Below are 9,665 nucleotides of genomic sequence, written 5' to 3'. Positions count from 1 at the left end.
TAATAATAACAATAACACACGATAGTTATACTAGTTATAATGCTGGTTATAGGGAATGTGCTAGTTAGTAGTTATAGTACTTGTTGTAGGGGTCATGTTGGTTATAGTACGGGCTGTAGGGATTATGTTGGTAATATAGTCTTGTTTGTAGGGGTCATGTTGGTTATAGTACGGGCTGTTTCTAAGAGGATTTATGTTGGCAATATAGTCTTGTTTGTAGGGGTCATGTTGGTTATAATACTGGTTGTAGAGATTATGCTGGTTATAGTACGGGAGCCCTATGACAGAAACAAAATTAGTCTTAACATTAGTCTTAACACTAACATTTTCTTGTAGACCGTCGACAGCACTTTTGTTTCGTATTGTATGAAGAGATCTTGCTACGATTTTTCATTCAGGTAACTTCGCAGCGTTTCTGTCAACGGTCTAAGAGCAAAAGTTAATGCTAAGACTAATGTTAAGACTAGTTTTGTTTCTGACAAGGGGCCCCTGGTTGTAGAGATTATGCTGGCTATAGTACTGGTTGTAGAGATTATGCTGGTTATAGTACTGGTTTGTATTCTTTAGTTTTGAACTTCAGACTGTGGACTCCGTCATTTTGCCGCGCAGACTCCCTCTTTGTGAGGGCAGGGAGTCCGTTGGACTCCCTTGTTCAAAAGTTAATTTCTATCTTTGAATTAGTAACTAACACTACAACCAGCCGAGGGACCACGACAGGAGAGATCCTGACGTCAATAGACAACGGCCTCTCGACGTATGCCCGCATTTCTTGGAGCTAGACAGGATGCTTCCTTGAATACTCACGCGTAAACGGAGATGAGCGGCCTTTTTAGCCCGTCGGTGATGCAGTAAGCGCTAGAGCCGCTAGCCCAGACTAAAGTCCCTCTCCATGCGTGAAGGGACTCTAGGTTCGGCAAGACAATTTTCACATTTAATGTACGGGAAACATGGAAACAACAGGCACGAGTTTCACCCACTCATGCACTCGACCGACTGCAAGCAACGGATGAGTAGACTACGTAGCTAGGCCAAGGTTTCTCAATAATTCTAGCATAAATAGACTCCCCTCCCCCTAGTATTAGATTGTCAGTGGTAAAAAGGGCAAAAAGGCCAGTTGGGTGTTTTGAAGGTTTGCTGGAGCAACATTGCACACTGATTTCGCGAAAGTAAGCCTTACCTAAAACATCTTGCGCTAGATATAGCTCAGCTTGTGTACAAAATTTGATAGTATTCAGTCTTGTTTTTCAGCAATCTGGCACGCTATACGCAAACGATGAACTGCTTGCTGTACAAAGATGAGCAATTCAATTGAAACATACAAATGGGTTGAGACATGAAAAAAGATAACTAGCGCGAGTTGATGTTCTATCTATACCTTGATTCACACAGAATATGCAGATATGGAAAAATATTTATGCATGCGTAATGGAAACTAGAAATACAGTAAAAGTTGATAAAAGCTTGTCAATGCTTTTTTATATCCTTGACACAGCGACATAACGGGTAAAGAACCGTCCTCTATAGACGCAGGACGCAAAAACGCATACATGTCGGTGCTGCCATCTTCCCGCCGAAAACGTTACGATAATTCCATACTAAAACTGGCAAAGTACAGTCACACTCGTCATCGCCTTCTTTCAGATCTCTCTAGAGAGGCAAACGCGTTGATATCCCGTCCGCAGGCCTACACCCCTACCTCCCTCCCCATTTCTCCATTCTCTCTCGCTCCCTTACGGTTTCTCCCGCTTTCTTTCTTTCTTTTTCTGCTTCTTTCTCTCTCTCTCTCTTTCTCTGCCTGTTTCTCTCGCTCTCTCTCTCTCTCTCTTTCTCTCTTTCTCTGTCTCTCTTGCGAAATCTCATTCTCATATCTGTCACTCTCGCACTCATAAGAAACACGGGTAATTATGCGCAGCGCAGCTGCAACAAGCAACACAGCGTCGGCTCTTTACTATATCCACCGAATACAAACGCGCCTATGAACTTGCGCGTGCTGCCCATACTAAGCTGCTAGATACCATTCTCAGCATATAATATTTCATGCAGGTCGTACTCACGTTATTCATCTTACCACTGATGTATACGTGTTACCTACATATGACATTATCTACCAGCTATATGGTTGATGTTTGTCCGTCAGTACACATATACATAACCGTCACGTACATGTATTCTTCAATGGTCTCACAAGTACATTGTAGGCACTGCCAGGAAATATATATATACATACATACATACTTTGGTTAGTAGCTTGCAGCCTACATACTTGAATTGGTATTTAACACGGCCAGCTACACGTAGATGCCTGTATACACGTAAACCTTTTGATTAGACAATAGGGGCATGTGTTATTTTCTCGCCATAGCCATCAATCAACACTTCTAAGTCTAGATACGCTAACGTGACACAGCAGAGGGAGGGAGAGGGAGAGGGAGAGTGGGGGAAAGGGAGAGGGGGAGGGGGAGGGGGAGAGAGAGAGAGAGAGAGAGCAGGGGCGTGTCCAGGGGGTCCGCATCTGAGGGGGTCTAATTTCAAAAAATTTCGGGGGGAGGGCCCCCAGACCCACCCTCTTTGCATCCTCGCAATTTTGGATTACGGTTAGCCCCCCCCTGCTACAAATCCTGTACACGCCCCTGGAGAGAGAGAGAGAGAGAGAGAGAGAGAGAGAGAGAGAGAGAGGCCGAGAGGGAGGGGAAGGAAATGAGAGAGGGAAAAAGGAAGGGAGAGATCGAGGAGAGAGATAGATCGAGAGAGATGGGCCACTTTGGACGTTCCAATAATAGGATGATAGCAAATAAATACGTATTGTACTTGCTACCAACGTTGTAGCATTTATCTTCTCCACGACACCGAATAATTCTAATTAAACGCCGTTCGGACGCTCCTGAACGATACTCAATGTCACCGCACGTACGCCACGGCGCACACACAGATACACAAGCGACAGAAGTTATCTAGTTAGCTCTAACCTCAGGCCCTTGGAGGCTCACGTTTCAAGAAGAGTAGAAGAGCGAAGCGCTTCGCTTTTTTACTCTTCTTGAACCTTGAGGCTCCAAGGGCCTGTGCTCTAACCGTGTAGACACCAGCCCTTCAGTGCGCCACAGGTGTGTGGAGGAGCGACGGGATAAACAGATGGAGATGGTAGTTATTATAGTATAATACGAGTTGTTACACGTATTTATTTGGTATTATTTCATGATCGGAACGGCCCAATCATTTCCCGTGGTCGTATTTAGTTTACTTTCCAGCTTCTGCATGTTACCTAGCTCTAGTACTATAGCCCGCGTACAGTTGCCGCAGGCAAAAATAAGGCTGCGGCAACTGTACGCGGGCTATAGTACTAGAGCTACATGTTACCGATACCTAACCGGACCGGGCTCTACGACCGTTTCACGAAGTGAGAAGCGACTCAAGCGAGAAGGTAACGTGTGACTACTTAGATACTATAATGTAACCCAACAAGAGTAGGTTACAAGAGTAGATGTAACCCCCTACTCTTGTTGGGTTACATTAGTGGGTTCAATGACATAAGAGCTGTCCCCAATTCATTTTCGCAATGTACGACATGTGCAAATGTGGACAGCTCTTATATCCTTGGGCCCCTTAGTGTATCTAGTGACTACTATACGCACCTTGACGGTTGAAGCCCACCGGAGGTCGCCCGGTCCACAACGAGCCAGTCCTTTATACAGCTTCTCCACGAGGTATAGAGTGTCGTCCAACCACTGATCCACTCCCTTCATCCTCGCAGAAACGGACTGTGGCGAGGAGTGCGTAAAGTCACTCTCACCTGTGCCACAGTGCGATTCCCATACCGCGCCTCGCTCAACGCTGCGGTTGTTACATATATCAACTTCGGTTTGTTCTTCACTAGAGATGCTACTGTAGCCGTTCTCCCCACCGAGATCATCCATACAAAGGTCGTTTCCATCTAGTCTGCCTTGCTCTTCGCTGGAGGTCGTGTAGACATTTCCTCTGTTCTGCATGCAATTGCCGTATGCATCGATCACGTCTTCCCCTTTACGCCGCACGTCGTATCTGCTCATTCCTCCTACGTCATCACTGTAGATGCTGTACATACATACGCCGTCCTGCCTTTCACTGAGAGTGTCGTTGAAGGAGGCTGACATCGGATGTGCGTACGTACTGGGGCTAACCGCACGGGACTCACCTGACCTCTCCATTTATGATCCGAGTGCCGACTGAAACAGTATCGAGTCGTGTGACGTTGCGAGTACGAGTACCAAAATGAAACCGAAATCACGTATCGATTAGATACAATAATGTATACCGACAAGAGTAGGATTGTATGTTAGCAGTTTACCTACTCTTGTTTGGTTACATTATATTGTATCTAGGTATCGATACGCCGCAATAGTTGTACACGATGCATTCGCACGACTCTCCAGTATGATGCACTGACCTCCAGTTACATAACCTTTCTCTACGTCACAAACTAAGGAATCTCGAGCCCACGGCAAAGCACGGCAATGTTGGTAGCATATAAACGACTAATAAAGTAGCCGAAGCCTGGATAACCACAGCCCGAATAATTATTTTGGCTGCGATTTACTTGGGCTGCGATTGCTATGGGTGGTAGGGCTAGTCTCTGGTAGCTTATGATGAGGTTGTTGCACACGTTAGAGAACTCTCAGGTAGAACGCCTCCTTTTCCGCTCATCTCTCATAATGTAATTATGTAAGCTGCTGCGAACGGCCCGCACTGCAAGACATCTCTCACGCTACATTCGCACGTTTCACACGTATATATACGTATACACATACGTATACCGGTTGGTTACCGGTGTGCGCGGTACAGTCTAAAGTATTTTACCCAACTGAAAGAGTCGAGCCAATGGGAAATCCTGCCCAGCCCTCCCTATGAGTGTAAACGAATTGATATATGTATACGTATAGGACTGACTGACTCCGTCCGTCGTTATCAGGATTGACATTATTGTGGGGCACGGCCAAGGAGAGATTTGGAGTCCGTCTAAACGTTGAATATATATATATATATACATGCATGCTATATGATGCTATATGTAGACACAAGGGATAATTGTCCGGGCAATATGTCTTATAATGTGTATCAATACTAGTGAAGAATGCCGGTATATTTCTAGTTCCTGCTATTTTCTAGTTTATTTCCCATATACGTCCTATTATATTTATGATATCGGATCCTTATTCAAGCTTTTATACAAAACCTATAATATCACTCAACACAATCATATTCATTGTAATGCCTTTATTCTAGACACCAACAGTAAAGCACGAAGGGTCGTTGTCGTAACAGATACTACAGATATGTACCCGAGGTAGTTTTAGGTTGTTTAGTATTATGTTTATATTTTTATATGAGGTATGTTTAGGGTTAGGGTTAGGGTTAGAGTTAGGGTTAGGGTTAGGGTTAGGGTTAGTGTTAGGGTTAGGGTACACTTCTTTAGTACAAGTCTGGTACACTTTGTACAGGCCCGTAGCCAGGGGGGGTTCGGGGGGTTCGAACGAACCCCTCCCCGAGCCCCCCCAAGCCAAAAAAAAAATTTTGAAAATTTGCAAGAATTTTACCTCAGGTCGCTCCATTTTAGTGTAATAATTGCAAAATCTTTATCGCGCGGGAGGGTGAACAGTGAACACCCCCTCCCACACCCTCCCCCCGCTCGGTCGCTTGGCTCCCTCGCCTGGTCGCTTCGCGCTGGAGCGTGTACAGGGGGGGTCCAGGGAGTCCGGACACCCCCTTGCTCGCGCAGAAAACGCATCTGAGGGGGTCTAATTTAAAAAAAATTAGTGCTCGCAACTTTGGGTTACGGTTAGACCCACCCCTGGTACAAATCCTCTACACGCCCCTGCCGAGCAAATTGCCAACATGGAAAAACGAACCCCCCCCCCCCAATATAAAGCTGGCTACGGGCCTGTTTGTGTATACATATATGTACCTCGGGTACATATCTGTAGACTGTAGTACCTGTTACGACAACGACCCCTTGAGCAACAGTAAACGCAAACGATTGTCACAGAATACAAATTACATTACAATATACGAACAAAATATAATCTTTAACGTTTAGAAATACAAATTACTGCTAGTACAAGAACGGTAGGTGTCAGCACTATCTAATAGTTCTGACACCTAACCAATGTATGATTGGGTTGAGTATAAATACCAATACATAGTAACTACTACTGATTTGCTCCTAACTTCTTGTGCTTATAGAAATTGTTTTTTTTTTCTCCCAAGTACATTACGAATTCTACGAATTCTACGAAGCACAAGTTAAGTCTAAGTCTCTCTTAAGCTAAGTTACTTCCTCCAATTACTTGTTACTTCGCAAGTAAGTATGAACCAAAAGGAGTCAGTCAGTCAGTCGGTCTGTTAATTAGTCAGTCGGTGAGTTCTGCAGTTGATCGGTGATCAGCTAGTCTGTCATCATGAAACCCCGATTCATGTCACATCGATTCCCTTAGAAATCTCAGCACATATATTCAATGAAATCATTGAAATCTATCGCAATCGGTCAGTCAGTCAGTCAGTCAGTCAGTCAGTCAGTCAGTCAGTCGGTCATCATGAAGGAAGTAATACTACTACTGCTACTACTTTACTTCCGCTCATTTCCAATGTAAATCTCAACCTATTGAATGAAATGATTGAAATTTATCGCAATCACAGCAGGTGGTACTTACGTGCCGAGTCTACGTATGGTTGGAGGTATATATATGGCTCTACCCGTACGCGATGTGTATCGAAGTTGACATTTGCACGCAATTCAAACCGGATCACGTGCTGTGCGCTGGTTTGCGCTCACAGCTATCTAGCGGTTAGAGACCCTCCCTACCCTCAAGGCAGGAGCTGTGTGGAGCGGCGAACCCCCTGTTTGTAGGTGGTGACGGTTGTACTTGCTTACTCAGACCCGTCATATGAGCTCAGAGTTCATTCAGAGTTGCGAAGTGCGTGTTTCGTATTCAGTACAAACACACACACGCACGCGCGCGCGAAGGCCTAGCCTACGTCAATGCCTCACCAGTGGGCCCAAGCTTTCGCATACATATATGCTGCCAGAGCATGCATGAGACTACTCAATGTACAGCTATAAAGTAGACTTATACACGTACACACCCCGCAGGGAATGACCAGAAATTATAATGCGTCATACATGGTCGCTATATTAGTGGCGTATATACAGTCGCGATAGTATACATTCTACTAGCACTGTGCTCTGCCGCTGCCCTGGAGGGAATGTACCGGATGTTACTTGCGAGTGTCAGTGATAATTAATAAACTGCTGTATTGATTAGGGATACAAAAATACGCTGCTTATACATCTTTGATTATTTTACAAATTAATAATTGCCTATTGCGGAAATATTGCGGTCTTATTGCGGAAATATCTCAATAGCTCTTCTAAAATATATAAAAATATGCTTAATTTCATATGCTTATATATATCTACTACCAATAAGCAATAGCGCAAAAACTGTATACATGCATGCACAACAAAAGCACATTAAACATAAGCTTGTATAGTATATGCGCGCTCGACACTGCTATTTACACCTCTATTGTGTACATCTCATAGATAAACATGAAACAAATGCAAGTTCACAATTCGTCAAATACTACGATGTCTCCGTACTGTGTACGTATAGGGACCCTCTGCACCACGACTAACGCCTTGACATGGCCTGAATCTACGATTAGATTGGTAATTACATCGTCTGCATTTATACTAGTTTATCTGGGAGCTCGTTGATACTCAAAGGAAAACGGGTAGATGATGCTCGCGTCCTTCCCTTTACTGGTAATTTACCACCGGCTAAAGAAACTCTTAACAAATTCAGTCCAATGTTTCCTAGAAATCGGAGAGATTTCCACTGTCAGAATGAACCCCACCCTTTTTGTTAAAAAAAGCGAGGAGGATTTTAGGTAAAATCCCATCACGGGAATTTCACGAAGATGAGAACGCGGAAGCGTATCCGTCTTTCATCTGGGAGTGTCCTCACAGGAGGTCCCGGAGATGACGTGTGAGAGAGACAGAGATGTGGTGTGTGAACCTCTATGAAGCACGTATAGCTGGGCTAGAGTTCCGCTCCACACTATGCCGGATCCGTTACTGATATCGCGCCGATATAACTGATAATAATATAGAAATATGTGTTTTTGTGTGGGATAGATCTATATATCTCTTTCTCGCTCTCTCTCTCTCTCTCTCTCTCTCTATATATATATATATATAGGCTTGGGTGCCAAGTGCTCACTTACAATATACAACTTGCGCGCTTCACGTACGCTGTTTTCGTTTGAAAGTTCATATATCGTGTCGACCAAAATGATCCAGGGAGCGACGATTCTGCTGCTTTGCTTGTGTCTTACACCTACGGTGCTGGCTAGACCACGTTCGGTGTTCAATCTTGGAGGTTCAATAGGTCGGTATTTTGTCGTTGACGCAATATTTGGCTTATGGGGGTATACTTACAGCGCGTGCTGCGATTGTAGTCAAAGTTAATCGATGTAAACGGAGATTCGATCTTTATCATAATGTTATGATGTTATATGATCAAGAGCTAATAATAAAAAGGTATTATTAGCTCTTGATATGATATATATCATGCCACTTTCTCGGCGCTCAACGTGAAAAGAAACGAAGCTGTTCTTATCATGACGATGCTGGGAACACACTACCGCGTAGACGCACTACACCAGCTCTTCTCGGTGTTTCGTGATTCTACACAGCTATAGCAACGCACGTGGTAGTCACGAGCGTTGCTTTCCTTCCATTTCTTTCATGTTTATTCGTCAATCGAACGATTTCTGTTTACTTTGCGTATAAGAGACAAGCGTGTAAAGCGGAGCGTTCACGTTTTCTTTAATATAATTCGCGTTTTTCATGATATCACGTATCAACTCATTTGTGTAACATTCACGCTTTCGTAACGCATTATTCCCAGCTTTCTATACCACAATATTTAAACATTTTCAACGTGATATTCACCCCTTTATATATGCATAACATTTACACTTTCATCACGTAATATTCACACCTTTCTATAATAGCATATTTAAACAATATTTATGCATTAAATCGCGTAATATTTACGCGGTTTCTAACGTGACATTCGCACGATGCGTCCGTGATGATCGCGCGTTCGTCATCGCGCGTCGTTAACGCGCTCATCACGCGTGATCCGTCGTCCACGCACTCATCACGCATGATCCGTCGTTCACGCGCTCATCACGCGTGATCCGTCGTTCACACGCTCATCACGCGTGATCCGTCGTCCACGCGCTCATCACGCGTGATCCATGGTTTACACGCTCATCACGCGTGATCCGTCGTTCACGCGCTCATCACGCGTGATCCATGGTTTACACGCTCATCACGCGTGATCCGTCGTTCATGCGCTCATCACGCGTGATCCATGGTTTACACGCTCATCATGCGTGATCCATCGTTCACGCGCTCACCACGCGTGATCCGTCGTTCACACGCTCATCACGCGTGATCCGTCGTTCACGCGCTCATCACGCGTGATCCGTCGTTCACGCGCTCATCACGCGTGATCCGTCGTTCACGCGCTCATCATGCGTGATCCATCGTTCACGCGCTCACCACGCGTGATCCATCGTTCACGCGCTCATCATGCGTGACCCATCGTTCAGGCGCTCATCAC

The sequence above is a fragment of the Priapulus caudatus genome, unplaced genomic scaffold (genome assembly GCF_000485595.1).
Source record: "Priapulus caudatus unplaced genomic scaffold, Priapulus_caudatus-5.0.1 Scaffold39, whole genome shotgun sequence".
Lineage (NCBI taxonomy): Eukaryota > Metazoa > Priapulida > Priapulimorpha > Priapulimorphida > Priapulidae > Priapulus > Priapulus caudatus.
This window is presented reverse-complemented; position numbering follows the sequence as displayed.